This window comes from Cryptotermes secundus, unplaced genomic scaffold (assembly GCF_002891405.2).
Source record: "Cryptotermes secundus unplaced genomic scaffold, Csec_1.0 scaffold160, whole genome shotgun sequence".
Classification (NCBI taxonomy): domain Eukaryota; kingdom Metazoa; phylum Arthropoda; class Insecta; order Blattodea; family Kalotermitidae; genus Cryptotermes; species Cryptotermes secundus.
In genome coordinates this window covers 977829-997070 of record NW_019745080.1, presented here as the reverse complement: position 1 = coordinate 997070, position 19242 = coordinate 977829, and the positions used below count along the sequence as shown (strand labels likewise).

Sequence of the window (19242 nt, the reverse complement as noted above, 5' to 3'; positions counted from 1 at the left end):
ACCTGACGTCACACGGGATCTTCTTGCCTGGAGGGACTGAGGAAAACAACAAAGAATCTCAACCTCGAAAATTGGTCCGCAGGCTAAGATTTCAAGCCGGGCCCTTCCGAATGACTAATTCCATGGAGCTGAACCCTTCTCGAGAAGCCGCTAGTCATAAAGCCACTTAAGAATTTCTCAACATTTTAAGGAACCCGAAGGTTCATTACCGTGTTCACAAGAACCCTCAACTGGCCCCTATCCTCAGACAGGTCAATCCAGTCCATACAACCTCATACTATCTCTCTAACATCAATTTTAATATTATTCCCTCATGTCTAGGTCTTCCATGTCAGTTCTTTCCTTCTGACTTTCCCACCAATATTCTATATGCATTCCTCTTTGCTCCTTTCGTGCTACAAGCCATGCCAATCCCATCCTCCTTGACTTCATCATTCTAATTTCACTTGGCGAAGAGTACAAGTTATGAAACTCCTCATTATGCAGTTTTCTCCAGCCTCCCGTCACTTCATCTCGATTTGGCACAAATATTCCCCTCAGCACCTTAGCACCCTGTTCTAAAACACCCTCAGTCTGCGTTCTTCCCCGGGACCTTCAGAACACGAAGGAGGATTACCCACTTGGCCGTGCCATACAGTGTCACGCACGTCGAGTGCATTTCAGACGACGGACAACTTTCAACACAGTGTTGACACAAAGATACCACCAGTGTCGGAAGAGAATATTAAAAACTGTACGGACAAATGAACTTAATTCTTTTATGCTCACGGCTTACTGCTACGCCACGCACATACCAGACACTCGCACAAAATAACAACTAAGAAGACAACAATTTAAACGTGACGTAACGACTTATGTACGGGTCAATCACCTCAACAAGGTCATCTGCAGAGACCTTCTATACTCAGCTAGCATCCAATTTGACCACACCCTCTATGCCACGAACAATGCTTCAATGTCTGCAAGCCAACAAAAGAAACCCATGAATATTTAGTAAACGTGCAACACACACACACAATGGTTTAATTTCTATAACAATCAAACTTCTTTTTAAACCCCTACAAGTGCCAAGTGTTGAGAAATTCGACCTTTATAAAAATCTGACTGCATGTGACATCTGCTGCTCTGCTATATGAACTACATACAGAAGAAAACATGTTGAGGGAATTGTTTCCTTATATTTGAAACGTTTACACATTTCTTATCGATGAAAGTAGAGCACTCAGGGTATAAAACAGCACGGTGATACTGTACAAATTAGAGCTGGTATTTCTAGGGTTAAATGGCATTTATTTTAAACTACTGTCTAATACACATAAGTGTCGGGGTAGCGCAATCCGTATAGCGACTGGCTATGGGATGGACGACGGGGGGGGGGTCGAGTTCGAGTCTCAGTAGGATCAAGAAATTTCTCTTCTCCACAGCATCCAGATCGGTTTTGGTGCCCATGGGTATCGGGGGCTCTTGTCCCTGGAGTAAAGGGGCCGAGGCGTGAAGCTGACCACTCGCCTCCAACTACTGCCGAGATCAAGAAAACGTGGATCTATACATCCACTCCACCACACGCCTTCATTGCCCTTTATTGGGCTTTGGCCGCTTTTTCAGCTTGATTCTATGGACATTCGGTAGGACTCCTTAGGCGGGGGATCAGCCCGTCGCAAGGTATCTATCTACACACAGAAAACAAACACAGAATAAACGTACACAGACATCCATGTCTTGTGTGGGGTTCGAACCCACGATCCCAGTGTTCGAGCGAGCGATGACAGTATGATCGGCACAGGGACAACATTTTTTTCCCCCTTGGCACTACAGCCCCAGTGGGCCTACGCTTACCTCCATGAACTTCTCCTTTCACTTCGGTTTTTCTAGATCTAACACATTCGGCAGGGCTCTTTGGGCGGGTAATCAGCTCGTCGCAAGGCCTCTACCTGTACACAAACACAGAAAAACGCACACAAACATCCATACCCTGAGTGAGATTCGAACCTACGATCCCGGTTTCCAAGCGAGCGAAGACAGTACATGCCTTAGACCGCTCGGCTACCGTGACCGGCCAGGGACAACTTTACCTCACTTTAATACGAGTACATACAAAGCCAAGCCTGTTAATAGACAAGAACAATCGCACGCCAAGGAGATACAATCTTTGCTGCGTATTGCATGATAATTCAAGTAAGGAAGTGACGAACGCGAAAATGTGAAGTGAAAAGTGAGTGGATCGTAACTTCCTTCTGAATCAGACTGACATTCAAACGGAAATCTTTAAAAAAAAAAAAAAAAGTTGCCGTTATTTCACTTCCAATTCTCAGACATCGCTATCTCTGCATGTACGTCATTCCTTCTTATGTTGCATGCGTCAAACTACGTAAACATGTGGACTTCTTTTTTTAAATCTGATCATGTTACTATGAACCATAACAGAATCGAATTGAATTAAATTTGCTCTATGGAGGGAATGACTTGCTCCAAAGCTAATGATCTCAGAAGTATAAAGCTAGTTTAGAATTACATTTGTATGGAACACACACGATGTTTTACGTTTGCGTTCACTCTGATTCACGGGGAAAACTAAATCATAATAACATCTAACCGCCTAAGGAGACAAACTAGAACTCAGACACAAACTACTGTGAGGCGAACCAAAACATTGAGAGAATACGTTTTCATAAACTGTTTCCATTGTAGATTGTTAAATATTTACCATTCCGAAAACTATTTCACAAAAAATGTACAGATATTACAGACATTTGTATTGTATTGTTGTCATATACAGATGTTTAATACGACAAAACATTTTCTTCGTACAAAAATAAAGTTCCATTTCAGCTACGTGTAAGTATGGCTTATACCAGACTGTTGCCAATTAAAATTCAAAATATGGATCCCCAATGCTAAGTTTAATAAAACACCGTTGAATAGTTTCCGAAATATAACCCTAGACCTTCCTCCTCCTGTTTTCGCAGCCTGTATCTAATAGGCATTCCGGGGTTCTTGAAGCTGCAAACATTGCAGTCGCCATCTTAGGGTGAATCGCCTGCAAATGGCGGCTGCGATGTACGCCCAAAATGGTGGAACAGCTTCAACATACGACGCGGTAAAACTCCGAAATTCTAAGTTGCATATGCAGTCCTTTCCTTTACCCATAAAATCACACAATATGGAATATGTTTATTATTAAATTCCATAACAAGTACACATATACTGGGTCATTCTCCATCGTCTCGTTTCGATTAAAGGAACACAGCGTTTCGGAAGGGCTCTGCTTCCGTCATCATATATAAATATGAAACCTTGTCTGTTTGGTAAGATCAAACATTTTGGAAGCTATATATACTCGTATATCTGCTTGCTGTTTCTGTAAGCAAATCGAGACGATGGAAGATGCCCATTCGATAACAAGCCTTCGACACACCACCTTATGGGCGTACCTTTTCATGGGACATTCTTTAACTAGAAGACTCTACAACATAAACAGGTCTTGTCAAAATCGGCATCATTAAATAAATGTGGTGCGTCACAAATTATTAACGACTTAAAGCTGGTTCATATGTGTCATTACCATCTCAACAAAATGGTTATTTGCTGCAGTACCTAACAACAAATTACGTGATAAGGGCGACTGCACTGGCAACATAATGACAGGCAACGACATACACAATACACGGTATTCTCTTTAAATCTTATAATGCTCGTTAACATTTAAGTAAAAGTAAATATATCCCTGGTACCAGGCCGTGGAGGCCACAGGATTGTGAGACATCGTGGCTCCCACACATTCTAGACAATCCGCTCACAGATGGCAGTGAGGTTGTCAGTCTTACGCGCCACCGGGAGCCCTTTACCCCCACGAAGATTCCTGGTATACATTTCTATTAGAGGCTGAGTCGACCTCAGTGCAGCTGGACCGATTGGGTCAATGGAAAAAATCTAGTGACCTCATCGGGAATCTAACCTTCGACCTTCCGGCTTGTGGCATAGTACCCAACCATTTAAGTATCTATTTTAAGAAAAACGGGTAATGTCAGCGGTAAATACGTCGTCATATTCGATTTGAGGTTCTCCCTGCAGTGAGTATGAAAACTGGCGCCACCTTCTCGGATGTGACGTCGTGTAGACCGCTAGACGTTCACCGACGATTCGCAGGAACATGCTGCATCCATCTTCAAGGTAAATTAGTTGCTGCTTACTCGGTTTAGTCTTCGACTCTGACGATAGAGGCAGTTATGTCCTACGTAACGCCAGTAAATTTCCATGGGATTGCATGGCATCACATCCAAGGAAATGGCTACTATTTATGTAATCCAGTTCGATCATTGACCTTACTACGCAGCATTAAGCGAGATAACTCCGTAATAAATTACTTGAGAAGACACATTTCTTTCTATTTAAATATACAATTATTTCCTTCGTTCTTCATTATCCTCATGACATCAAGCATAAAATTAGACATGTCAAAATCCTACTAACGTAGCCATATAAGAACACAGTAAAAAAATTAAGTTGTCCCTGTAGCAGGCCGTGAAGGCCCATAGGGTTGTGAGACGTCGAGGCTCCCACATTTTCGAGACAATCGGCTCACAGATGGCGGTAAGACTATCAGTCTTACGCGCCCGCCACCGTTTACACCCCATGAATCTTCCTGGTACTCATTTCTGTTAGAGGCTGAGCCAACCCCAGGACCATAGTGCGACTGGAAGCAGTATGTAAATTGAAAATTTCAATGACCTAATCGGGAATCGAACCTTCCGGCTTGTAACATATTGCCTCAACCGACTACGCTACCGCGTGCCCACCAAGAAACCAGTACGGGCCATGAAAAGATCATTTACCACAAAATAAACACCACTATCGTCTTCAGTCACTTCGACATACACACACGCAGTTTCTCACGTCCTAAATTAGCCTATATATGCGCAGTACACAGGATGATGCTTCTTATTCATATTACGTCTGTCAAACACGCAGTATCAGCGATTACCTCCAACACAAACAACTGCTGAAAGAATATCACAGCTGCGAAACAAAAACAAGTGCGCGTGTGCATACACAGATAAGGGTACATAACATAACATACCGCTCCATCTACTCACAATCCAAACGTCCAATATTTAAAACTCTGACAAGACACGGACCGCAAAGAAAACGACGAGTCCCCAACAATTCTTCTGTTGTTGAGTGTGTATTTGTTGCCGCGGTAACGTTTCTACCAAGCCCTTGCCTTTGGGGGGATACACATACAGACAGAATGATGGAAGGGATTTATGAAATGCGCCGTTGAGATAAGTTCAGTTGTCATGATATCCATACCAAGTTTCGTAAAACCGGCCTTCGTAGTCTAGGGGTAACGTTCCCACCTCATGACTCAAGGTACGCGGGTTCAAACCCGGCGGAGGTCGTGGAATTTTTAAGGGCGGAAAAATTCAGGGAACAAGTCCTCCGGGAGAGACTTTAAGCCGTGGGTCCCGTGTCGTAGATTTGCAGCACGTAAAAGAACCTCATGCCTCTAGGAGGCCTCTGAGCTAATTTAGGCCAAAAAGTTTCCCGCCCAAATAGTTTCCAATGCCTCCGATAGATTGGGAAGTATTAGGTACCGCTGCCAGAGGAGGGACGACCTCGCTGACAGAAAGGGACTAATTATTAGATACCACTGCCAAGTAGAGGGTACAAACCTTGCTGGCAGAAAGGGGCTAAAGTATTAGGTACCACTGCCAGAGGAGGGACTAACTCGCTGACAGAAAGGGACTAACTATTAGATACCACTGCCAAGTAGAGGGTAGAAACCTCGCTGGCAGAAAGGGGCTGACAGCGAGCACCAGTATCGGTAGGGGATGGAGACGGTAGAAATTAAAAGGGGGATGTACAATAGACTATCAGTCGCGGTGCATGGGGAAACCCACCCCCTCAATACTGAATCACTGAAGTTTCGTAAAGATTGGTTCAGGCATTCAAAAGTTGATGAGGGAGAGGGATATACAGACACACAGTAAGGAGATCTCATAAGCCTATTTGTAATTTTTTTTTTCAAAATAAGGAAAGCAGCTAAATGAAAGAAATACAAGTTTCACGAAGCCCCTTTTATAAGCATTTTCCAGGAAAACCACTGCTGGCCGATTCACCTACCGACAGAATTTATACTATATGCAATAAGCGCGTGCAGTGCTCTATCGTGTTACCATAATCTCACGCGGCACCATAACGACTTTAATGCATACACAGAAAATAACATAAAGCTATCCGGTCATACACGGCGATCATTTGCAAGAACTCAATTCCTGATGTAAAAAAGTGTCAACGGCTCCCTAATGCGCCCAACAGCCCTCGGGTGTCCTCCTGCAGACGGTACAGAGACAGTCGAATGGTGAGATGATAGATAATGACGAGGTGACGGATGTGACGAGTGTAATCTGGTGGAAATTTACAGACGTTCCGGATGAACGCAGGCTATAATACTTACTTGGGTTACTCTTGGACCTTGAAAATGAAGGCAACATGTTCCTAAAAAAACTTCCCCGACTATACGGCGTCACTTCCCAGAAAGATACTACCTGAGGCACTTAGATCTAACTTAATTCCAGAGCGCTTTATTTTGAGAACTGAATTTCCAGTGCCTTATGACATAATAACAATAGCTGCAGTACCAATAACGACATACATAGGAACAAATGCGCAAACCTACATTGTGATAATTGGTTTTAATACGTGCTGCGTCTACCCAAGTCTGAGAAGCCATTTCCACCCGCGGATAGAGCTCTTTACAGCCACTGCCTTAAGGATCTCAAAACTAACTGAAATGTTGAGATTACAATTAAATTAATAATTACATTACCGAACTATCTATCTATCCTTGTTGCCGCCACATGGAGCTTAGGGCATCCGTGAAAAGCTTCGTTTCACTTCAGGTTCTTAATCTTGACAGTCGGTAGGCCTCCCTGGACGGGAGATCACTCCGTCGCAAGGCCGGTACCTACATACAAACACAGAATAAACGCAAACATCCATGCCTCTGATGGGATTCGAGCCCACGATCCCAGCGTTTGAGCGGGCGAAGACATTTCATGCCTTAGACCACGCGGCCACTGTGATCGGCTGATTTCAGCCAAGAATAATTCTACGGACTGGTAAGATCGTTTCAGGTTCAAGGTAAGGTAACTTACGTCATAACGTTACTTAGGGATATAGTTCTGAGCGTTTTGTTTTCACATTATCTGCGCTCCGTGCTGTTACCTGTCCATAAGTGTTTTCGAAAATATATTAGATTTCGACTTCAATGGCAGTACGTGACACTCGAGTCGATGTCACTCTGGTTGCTAGGCTGCCGCGGCCACCACTTATGCAGCAGCTCTGCAGATGCGAGGATGGCATTTTCACGAAAAGAATGTGTGTTCCTTCTCAAACATTTTAATACATCTAAATCATTTACTGCCTCTCGTGAAACAGTATCCACCCTCACAAGAAATTACTGAATAAAACAACATCCCTGGCACCTGTAAACTTGCTGCGATTTAAGTGGTACATTCTCTGTTTGGGGGTTGGCCCGACTTGACGTGAGAAGCGTCCGACTCTCCGCCTGGGTACGCGCACACAAATAAATTTTGAAAAGTTGCTCCTGCACTTAATTAAGCACCATTCCACGAAGACATACGAGGGAGTGGAAGTACAGTTCCACCAATCTTGACCTCGGCACTAGATGAAGGTGAGTGGTCAGCTTCATGCCCCGGCCGTTTTACCCCCGGGGAAAACGGTCCCTTGTCCCTGTGCTTGGCTAATTAAGCACTAAACCATGCAGGCGTATGGGGAATTGGATACACAGATCCACATTTGTTCGACCTGGGCACTAGTTGGTGGTAAGCTTCACGCCCCGGCCGCTTTACCCCCGGGGAGAGAGCCCCTGGTATCCACTGGATAGGAGGCTGGGTCGGCCCCAGAGCCAATCTGGACGACATGGAAGTGAAAATTCTTTCAACCACCGGGACTCGAAATGCGACACCTTGGTCGTCCAGTCCGTAGCCAGTCGCTATACCGACTGCGCTAGTCCGGTACCCACTGTATGGAAGGCTGAGTGCTCCTAGCTGGTTTGGACGTAGTGAAGAAGAGTAAAATTTCTAGCCCCTAACGAGAATCGAATGAATGTATGAGGGGTAGGCCTTCTCGGCCCTTGCACCGCGACCTACAGTAGTCTACTGTGCTTTAACGAGAATCGAACCCAAGATTGTAGTCCGTCGCTATCTCGGTTCGTGAAGTAAACTTAATGTACCTCTCAAAATTAGTGTACACAACGTTACCATTTCAGTATCAGACACTACAAAGCCTCACCTGATTCGTTCAGCGTGCAGATACAATGCAAAACGCTTTCAGTCTGGAAACTCTTGGCACCAAAGGTCTGAGACTTCCATTCTTCGGGTTTCCTGAGCAGTTCGGTTTCCTTCACGCAACGATTCTCAGTTAACACATCCGACAGTTCCCACGCTTATGACAAGATTAAATACGGACAGAGCTTAACGAAAGCACCACTTCCCCGCATTGCCTGCACACTTGACGAGGTTGCAGCGCCCATCCCTACGCAGTCAGGCACACATCACACGTGAGTGCACTTCGCAGCAACACTGAGCTCTGATGACAGTGGAAAAGCGTGATGAACCGACGGAGAACTGTGATGAAGAAGCAACATAACCAACCATGAACCCAACACTCGCTCTTCAACATTATTTTCTCTCTTTTTTTCCTTCATCCTTCTTATGGTTGCGTGGTGTAGCAACTACTCCGAAGAAGGAAATGCCAGGCATACAACAAGAAGGAAGGGAGGAGATAAATGTGCAAGAAGGATGTTGCGCCAAGGAGTAATGAGTGGAAGAGAGATGAAGAACAGGGCGGCGGTACTCTGGGTCTTGAAGATGTTACCAACTTCCTTTAAATATTTTTTATTTCATTTTCCTGTACTGCTGGTCTTTTTTTATTATTCTCATCTTTATCCTTCCTTTTGTTGAAGTTCTTTTATGTGTGCGACGACGAATAAGACGAAATAGAAATCTGCTTGGACTGATGGTGTAACTCCTCCCACCGCCCGCCCTCCAACTGGAGTAATAACAACAGCGGAAGACAAGAGAGAGACAGAGAAGTTCTTAAGACGCTGGAGGCTGTACAGAGGCAGTCGTGGAGGTAGCAAGAGAACCGGTCCTGCTGCTGGTAGCAGCAACTTAGAACAGTACTACATTCTGCTGAAGGATTCCTTCAGATGCTGGGTCTCAGTGCCATAAAGGTAGGGTCGCGGTCGCCCCTGTGTACTGTCGTGAAGACGTATGTGGGTGGAGGTACAGCTCCACCATTCTTGACTTCGGCACTACATGGAAGGGAATGGTCGTCTTCACGCCCCAGCCGCTTTACATAGAGGAAAGACCTCTGCCCCCCACCCCAGGAAACCTACTGCACAGAAGGCTGGGTAAGCTCCAGAACAGGTGTGGTCTTTGTCCAGTAAAAGAAAAAGGTAAAGCTATCCCTGTAACAGGCCGTGGAGACCCATACGATTGTGAGACGTCGAGGCTCCCACATATTCTAGACCAGTGGTTCTCAACCTGTCACACCGTGGCCCTGCGGTTGAGAAACACTGTTCTAGGCAATCGGCTCACAGATGGCGGTGAGGTTGTCAGCCTTACGCGCCGGCTGCCCTTTAAGGAAGATCCCTGGTACTCATTTCTGTTAGAGACTGGGTCGACACCGGGGCCATAGTGCGGCTGCAAGGATTATGTCAATTGAAAAGTCCAATGACATCGGGGATCGAACCCGCTACCTTCCGACTTGTAGCATAGTGCCTCAACCAACTATGCTATCGCGTGCCTCCCGTCTTTGTCCAGTAGAGAAACATTATCTTGCCACTGCCGGGTATCAAAACCCCACCGTTAAACCCAGTGACTGAGCTATCCCAGCTCCAGAGCATTACACATAAGCAAACCGAAGACTGGAAACAAATGACGGTTTAGACTGCTCTTCCGGCTTATGACATTCTGAGGGGTTTACCAACATCTTGGAGGAACCAAATGCCTCTGTCTCAAGGGTAACGTCTACCATGGTCTGTCATGAAGACAGAAGCAGTAGGTTACTCCCAAACGTCGTCAACCACCACATACAGACTAAACCACGAAACGTCGGGACAGCAGCATACAGCCACGCGATGCCAACACGTTGAACTTCTTGCCAAACGACTTAACAAGCCTCATGGCAAAGTGGAGCGGCATTATCTGCTCAATATAAGATTACAAGACTACAACAGTAAACAGGATTTATAACTCCTAAGGAGACAAGGATTCAGGAAGGAGATGATATGGCCAACACGAATTTAACGAGCAGACTGTCTGAACGGAATCTCCACTCATGTCATAGTAAAAGGTAAAGTTGTGCTCAACGAATTAACCACAATGTCATGAAGGCGTAAGGATATATAGATCCATACGATGTATTTTCTTTACCTCAGCACCAGCTGGAGATGAGTGGTCAGCTTCACGCCCCGGCCGCTTGACTCCCGGGGGAAAAAGCCTCCGGTACCCATTGTATAGGAGGCTGCGTGAGTCCCAGAACCGGTCTAGACGACGTTAAGAAAATTCTTGACCCTACCGGAACTCTTAACTCCGACCCCTCGGCCGTCCAGCCCGTGGCCAGTCGCTATACCGAGTACGCTATCCCGGCTCCTCTCTAGGCAGGTACATCTGCTTTTCTTGGATGGCACAACGCATTATGTATAATAAAACTCTAGGGAATCTCAACGTGTGAATATGGAAGTTATAACTGGCGATCCTTCGCCTAGAGTGGCCTCAATCAAGAACATTTTTCGGGCCTAAAAGCCCTTCTACAGAGATTTCTTATTGCTAGCGGGGTGGGACTAAGTCCCCTGTACTGTGGCCACTTCTGGTTCTGCAGAGATACTGTGGCTCCAGAGCGTCACGACGCTGCAAACCCGCTCGAGAACTAGTAGGAATAACGGATATGACGATAAACTAACGAAATGATCTGCGTTCTAGTCCATACTATATACGTCTTTCTTCCGTGGGGTATTTAACTACGTTTTCGGTATCGAAATTGGATGGTACAATGACTATGGTGAAAGACAATATAAAGTTTGTCCCTGGGCTTAATTAATCAAGCAACATGCCATGAAGACATATGGGGGGAGAGGAGGTACTGATCCACCATTCTTGACATCGGCACTAGATGAAGGTGAGTGGTCGGCTTTACACCGCGCCGCTTAACGCAATGGTTACTATATGTACCACATGATTTAATATACTATATATAACTCTGCATTCTGCTCAGAGAATGTATCTGTGTGTTCCATATGGTTCTCACAATAAACAGCATTGACCGGCTGGGCTTTGTAGGGGAGACGTAATGTGTTTCCTGTGAGTTACGACTGAAATGTTTATATATTATTCAGATTAAATAATGCGAACAGCTAGTCTCCGAGCAACATGTTCACAGTAGTCGCAACGATGTGTCAGCAGATCATGACAGTGCTCAATGGGGCCGGGTCAAAAGAAGACAGAATAACGGTTATCACAAAAATTGTATTAAAACTAATAAAGCAAAATGGCCGCTAGAGTTCACTGACGGCAAATATGACTGCGCTGGCAAGACTCAGCAACAATTGTAAACGATAGACCCGTCCTGTCGTCAGAGTGGGCGCCGCACATCAACAAACCCGAAAATGTCCGACTGCAATAAAAAAAAATTGGTCCTGGGCCCCATGTGGGTGCTTGATACCGAGACAGATTGGCCGACTGACCGACAGTTGTAACATAACAAGTCTCTAAGCAGAAGTAGTAGCACCGCTCCCAAGACTCGTAAAACTGAAAAATACGATCATGAATCCCGTTTAATCCGGCACCAAGAAAGACTGTGCTAGCGAGGGCCAGCAGCGATTGATGTTCTCTGTTATATCACTGAAATGTGTTTTCTGGTTTACGTAATAACCCTGAACACCACAATCTTACTCTATCCACTTGAGGAGCTATTCCACATCTCTCTCTGCTGATTGCTTGGGTTACTTCTCAACCCTGAAGATGGAGGCAGTAAGTATGTCCGAAATGTTCATACACATGTATCAGACTACACGGCATCTATTCATCATAGTCATTGCCATGAGAATCTGGAACCGAACACATGACATTCTGCACAGTCCGGCTGAATTATTTCCTTCTCAGACAAGTTCCGGGAAGCACAGTAAGAAACAAAATTCCTGCAGACACAGTAAACACCCGAGCACACTTACCTCTAACTACGTATATCCCTGCACTTGCTTTCCATTTCCAACCTAACAAGTTTCCGCTATTGGTTGTCGTTCTGTAGTCACAGGGTCGGAGATATTGCTTTCCGGTAAAGGGAAGTGCCGCCGAAATGCAATTCAGGTTCCGTTTTAGGCAGTGTTTACTATTCCTCTTGGGACACGTGGCAGTGCAGTTGGCTGATGCACTATGCTACAAGCAGAAAGGTAGCGGGTTCCACTCCAGATGAGGTCACTGGACTTTTTTTCAATTGACCTAGTGCTTCCAGCCGCAGTACGGCCCTGGGGCCTCTAACAGAAATGAGTACCAGGAATTTTCCTGGGGGCAAAGGACAACCAGCAAGTAAGGATGACCTCATCGCCATCTATACGCCGATTGCCTAGAAAATATGGGAGCCTCGAAGTCTCACAACTGTGTGAGGCCCCACGGCTTGTTACAGGGATACCTTTTCCTTTGCCTATTTATTCCTCTTTCGTGCCGTGCGAAAACGTCCACTGATCCCGTGACACACAAAGATTTGGCGCGCTATTTCAACTCTGAGCAGGCAAAAGGTAAAGTTCTTCCTGTGCTTAACTAATTAAGCACTGCCATGAAGGCGTATGTGGGAGTGAATGTATAGATCCATATTTTCTTGACCTCCGCACTAGCTGGAGGTGAGTGGTCAGCTAAACACCCCTGCCGCTTCATCCCCGGGGAAAGAGCCCCCAGTATCCATTGGACAGGAGGTTGGGTGGATCCCAGAGCCGGTCTGAACGACATGGAGAAGAGAAAATTCTCGACCCTACCGGGAATCGAACTCCGATCCCTCGGTCGTCCAGCCTGTAGCCAGTCGCTATACCGACTACGCTAGCCCAGCTCCTCTCTGGGCAGATACATCTCTTTTTATACACACCAGAAGTTTAGACTGTACATGTACTTCTGCTCCTGATGTCTGCAGTATACTGAGGAATACATCGGTGCAGAAATAGCACACAAACTTTCTCATACAGAGATTATACCCTTACTTTCCTGCAGATAACACCTATTTAAATTTTTGCTCTCATGATGGGACACTAAAAACAGATTAGTTTCGTTCGCAATTTCTCAAGCAGAAAGCAAAGAAGTCTTCCATTTCCTTTGCATGGCTCGAGTACTGACGTCACTGACCAAAGTTCGACCTTTTTTTAGAACGGAACGGATTCGTCATATAAAAAAACACGGATGTTTCTATCATCCTGTAATATTTTTTGGTTGATTTCCTGTTCAAACAGGATTTCGTGATTATTTTTCCGTTGAAATAACTCCAAGGAATAGCCGCTGAGAGGAGACGAGAATCATTACAACATCCGGTGCAAAGAATTCTGGTTTCTTCGTCCCTCTTTATACAAACGGGTCCAAAGAGGAACGAGTTTTAAGGAACTATGGCTGACCATACTAATTACTTCTGGCTGTTGGATTGGCCAGCGATGAGTAACTAGTTTTATTTTTCTCTCTCTCTCCTGACATGAAGATCTAATGATGCATAAAAACGTCATAACATGCATCACGCGTGTTACCAGTTAAATAAAACAATGCATATGAATAACTTTTCTAAGGCCAGACCAAAAATTCCGGTTCCCCGAATCATGAAACTTCGTCCCGACTACCATCACATCATGAAACGTTCGTGGAAGGATTTATTTCTGCGGAAGTATTGGTCATGTTCTAAAGCTGCATAAACACTGAAACCACAATCCCTGACTTCGGAACGAGGCTGTAATAAGCAAAAGTCAGTACCAAGCAGTACTCCGAAAAGCCCTCTTTCCTTTTCCACAGAATTCTAGTCCTATAGATCTATTTCTGATGTCATTATGTTATTTTGTTTCATTTCTGTAAAATGTAAGAAGGTCAAGTTGTCCCTGTTCCATGAAGAAGTACGGAGGAGTGGAAATATAGCTCCACCATTCTGGGCCCCGATACCCAAGAATAGCGGGCGGGGTAAGCCACGGGGGTATACCCGCCGCCATCCGGCCCGTCGCTCTAGCGGCAGAGCTATCCCGGCTCATTTTCGCCTACTTTCCTTATTTTTAAAACAAACAAAAAAATATGAGGAAACTTATGAGATAACCTTGCTATCTGTATGTCTATGTATCTCCCCTACAGCTGCAAGGCAAAGGCTTCTTAAACACGTTCCGGCGGCAACGAATACACACGCAACAACAGAAGAACTGCTAAACGTGATGTTTTCTAGGCAGTCAGTGTCTATCTAATACTCTGTATGTAAACAGGTAAAGCTACCCCTGTAACAGGCCGTGAAGGCCCATAGGGTTGTGAGACGTCGAGGCTCCCATATTTTGTCTACACAGACTGCTCACAGACGGCGGTAGGTTGTCAGGTTTACGCTCTGGCCGCCCTTTACCCCCCAGGAAGAGTCCTGGTACTCATTTCTGTTAGAGGTTGAATCAACCCCAGGGCCACAGTGCGGCTGGAAGGGTTAGGTCAATTGAAAAGAATCCACCTCATCGGGACTCGAACCCGCGACCTTCCGGCTTGTGGCATAGTGCCTCAACCAACTACGCTACCGCGTGGCCCATACTCGGAATGTCGTGAAAGGAAAGTATGCGATTAATTCTTCCCAGAAATTCTTGTTACTTACAGGCCGTGTGACGGCGGGTTAGAATACCTCCACCCTAGCCTCGCGAGTTGCAGATGGGGATGAAAAAGGAAGCCGGTGCCCGGGGGTATAACTGGGCAACCCTGTCACTAGCGTACGTAAGTACAGAGACCTGGTCCCCCAAGTTGGGAGCTGGACGCAAGGCTGGCGACCTTGCTCTGTGAAAAATCTTAGTGTTGCGAAATCCAAAAAAGGGAAAATCGGTTGCAATCTAGTAGAATCTTCTAAGGAAGGATATGGCTCAAAGAGGCTTGTTTTGCCAGTGATTATGATGCATGAAGCAAAATGCAGATAACAGGGGAAAAAAAAGAGCAACTGTCATAAAGGAGGCCAAGGTTGTCTGAGGACCTTACAGTCATGCAGTAAGTAAACAAACTTCAAATTTCAAACGAAATTATCTAACAGCAAAAAAAAAAAGGCCATGCATTAGAACACTTGTGTCGCTTCTTAGCCCCGTTTTACTCTGAATAACTTGAGGAGATGCGTGACAATGACGTCACTCAGGCCCGGACCAGCAAACCGGACATGCCAAGTGACTTAAGAATGTTGCTGGTGCCGGCGGAGCTGCTGCGAGGGGCTATTAAGACGCAAGCCAAGTCTTTCCTTCCTCCATGGCTTGCCAGTCGCACTGAACTCCGCTGAACTGAACTCTACAGCTGGGCGTGTAGGCATTCATGCACAACCTTTCATCTTGCACCAACCGGTAGACTCCCCATGGGCAAAACAACATTGATACTGGACCCTATCGCATGACCTTCCTAAACATAGTAGACTGGTGGTGGTCTCTTTCAACAGTACGTTATTCTGAGTTGTAAACACTATGTACTTCGAAGATAGAAACGACGTTTCGGAGACGAGTTCTATTTGCCCCTCTGCTTCTTGATGGTTTCTTGCTTGGCTTAGCCATCGAACCAGAGGTGCCATGTTCCTCCAGTGTTTCGGAGGCCAACATGTCTCTTGCTTGGTTTACTCTTCGATCCAGAATATGGAACAGCATGTTCTTCCGACGTTTCGGAGGCGAATACACTTCTTGATGGTTTCTTGATTGGTTTACTCTTCGACGCCTTAAGATGGAGGCGATATGTTCCTCCGAAGTTTAAAAGGCGATCTTCGATTGGCGTCTGCTTCTTTTGCTGGGTTCTTGGTTGGTTTTCTCGTCTACCCTGAAGATGGAGGCGATATGTTCCTCCGAAACAGCGGGTTCTCCAAGAGCTACAAGGTGTTACAACCACAGTCAACCTCGAGAAAACCTCAATCCGTATAAGACTTTCTATATCCATGGCAAGTGCCTGAAACTGAAATTGAAACTTAATTTATTCTGACTGGTCAGGTGTGATGTCACCTACATCCCAGGAAGCGGAAAACCCGTCTATGGCGACTGATCAGAGCGGAAGCCTCTGTCCAAACGGAAACAGCTCAGATCAACAGATACGACTGAAGAATTACAACCTACCCACTACAGACGTGTGTAACTGTGAACTGTAAAGTGTGTAGATCAGCGATAGCGGTGTAATTGCGTGTAGTTCCGAGTGGTGTGTATCGAAAACCCCATCTATAAGTCACGCACAAACCTCTACATGTGACGATGGCAGGTATGGAATAGATTCGTCTAGATCAGGATAAAGACCAGAGGCGGGACGTTGTCGACACGGTAATGGACCTTCTGGTTCCATAAACACGCTGGAAATTTCTTAAGTGGCTGAGAAACTGTTTACTTCTCAAGAAAGACTTTGCTTCATGGAGTTAGTTCAGCGAGAATGTGCCAATATTATGAATCCGGAGCCCATGGTAGTATATTCGTTATGTTGATCATTCAACTTCTTGTAGGCTCCTTGAATGAGACAGCTACATAAAAAAAAATTAATTCAGGAACTACAAACTAGAGAATAACAAGAACCGAAAACATTTCGTGAATACTTCCCATGTTAGTTCTCCTAGTACGTATTCCTTTGATCAAAATTCAATGATCTATTGGATACAGTGAGCTTGAATCTAATGTAAATTCCATAGCAACGTCTGATTTTGTATTATGATATTATTCATAGAGGGATGTCACAAGATCAGTAATTCAAACCGCGTCCACAAACCCCTGCTCGAGAAAAATAAAATAAATAGATGGTATGCTTCAAATACCTGAAGGGGTGATTCTCTGGTTCGCGAATAGCAGGGTGGGGGGAATAGTCGCTCTTTTTATCAAGACCGTTAATATTACGTTTTATGTTCAAGACTGCGCATTAGCCAAACAATAAATAAATTCAGAGCAAACAGAAGTTTATTTTAATCAATATGATTTGTTCATATCATGTAAGGTATGGATTTATTAACGTCAAATGCCCATTAATTCGACAAATGTACTTTAATGTGAGACCTGAGGTTCTCTCTTAACCCCAGTCCTTTCATTAAATCCTAAAATATCAATATTGTCACGTGCTAGGGGTTGTTGAGTGACTTATAAGACGGGTTCTGGATTGAATGATTGGATTAATTGATACCTTATACATCAGACTCAGAACAACAGGCAATACAATGGTACCGCTATTTCCACACTTTACATTTCTCCTTTATACAAACACTACGGTTCTCATTCTTCACTAGTAGTATCCTGGCAACGGATTCATAATAGTCTGTCACTTTAAATCACACGAAGTTTTCTTTCTATAACCTAATTCCTTTCTTGCCATTATTCTGCAACTGCCAATTCCGAAGACTCGACTCAAGTCAATTCGTCTACTCCCAATCTCATATCCTGGCAGACTGGCGTTACGAAACTCAACTAACTCTTCCCAATTGAACTTTTTTTTACAACCACTTTGCACGGGCCACGTAGAAAACACAATCTCTCCATTACTGATGTGTAATTACAGCGCCGCTGCATAGAAACGGGAGTTACTCGATTGTTGCTCGGTATTCGTTGCCGCGGGAATATGTTTACCGAGTCGTTGCCCAGCAAAGAACGTCTATTTTGACTTCACTATTACGGCTTTCGGGAGTCTTGTCACAAAATCGTAAAATTAAAACTCACGAGACTACGATAACTACGGAGCCTCTGGCTAGCTTTGTCGGTATAGCGAACGGGCTACGGACTGAACAACCGGGTTTCGATCCCCGGCAGGGGAAAGTGATGTTTCTCTTCTCCATTGAGTCAACCCCTGCTTTAGGACCCACCCAGCCTCCTATCCAATTGCTACTGAGGGTTCTAGCCCCAAGGGATACGGNCCCAGCCTCCTATCCAATTGCTACTGAGGGTTCTAGCCCCAAGGGAGAGGGGGGGGGAATATGACTGCTCATCTTCAGCCAATGCCAAGGTGAATATTGGTGGAGCTATACCTCCACTCCCCCATGTCTTCATGGCATAGTGTTTAATTACATAATTCAGTACAGGGACGTTACCCTTCTACCTTACTGAAACCATAACATCAGAAATGTCCAGTGATCTGGCCTTGAATAAACGCCGTCTCTTCCATATCCCTACCACATTACACACGCATACATGTGGAACTTTGCTAATGCAATATGTAAAGTGTGTGTCGTCATATTTTCTGCTTCACGGTTATGAAAATATAACGAAACACGAGAAATGTTTTGTGGACATATGTATTTCCTCCCATCTACGTCTTCTTCTGTTGTTTTGCTATTAACACGCAGTCCGACCCCTTGTCCCGGATATTCCTGGTTCATGACGTATGAGGACTATGATAATGCTTACGTATTACAGTCTCGCAAACTTATATAATAGTCGCAGACTGGTGGAGGATGCACACGCTGCCCACAAGCCGAATTCTAATCTCTAAGCTTCCAAACCGTTGCCTGTTTCATGTTCCTTCAGGGATAAAATGTGAACCGGGATAGCTCAGTCGGTATAGCGACTAGCTACTTGCTGACGACCGAGGGGTCGGAGCTCGAATCCCTGTCGGATCAAGAATTTTCACTTCTCCATGTCGCTTAGATCGGCTCTGGGGTCCACCCAGCCCCCTATACAAAGGGTACCGAGGGCTCTTTCCCTTCAGGTAAAGCGGCCGGGGCGTGAAGCTGGCCACTTGTCTCCAACAAGTGCCTAGGTCAAGAAAACCTGAGTCTATACATCCACTCCCCTATACGCCTTCATGGCATAGTGCTTAATTAGTTACCCACAGGGATAAAGTGATTTCCAGCCTTATCTGGTACCGATCGTCCCCACAGAGTGGGCTCATCTCTTCATTCTTTTAACTGCACTTCGTTTATTTACTGAGGCTCTGTACTTCTCAGCTTACATGGAGTCGACTGGGCACACGGTAGCGTATTTAGTTGAGGCACGATGCTACATGTGGAAGGTCGTGGGTTCGATTCCCGATGAGGTCA

At 45.2% G+C, this 19242-nt stretch overlaps 1 protein-coding gene across 6 annotated transcripts in view; it reads right to left on the bottom strand.

The window, feature by feature from the left end:
• The window catches only part of LOC111874848 (ets DNA-binding protein pokkuri), a 229007-nt gene that overhangs the window by 25565 nt on the left and 184200 nt on the right, over nucleotides 1-19242 (bottom strand). The window contains exon 1 of one of the 6 annotated variants that reach the window (XM_023870694.2): nucleotides 8317-8644. The exons of 4 other annotated variants lie outside the window; for them this stretch is intronic. The gene's annotated coding sequence lies outside the window, so the exon portion shown is untranslated. Of the gene's footprint in view, nucleotides 1-6829; nucleotides 6854-8316; nucleotides 8645-19242 lie in introns of those variants that run through there. One more of the 6 variants, XM_023870695.2, reaches the window with a different exon arrangement.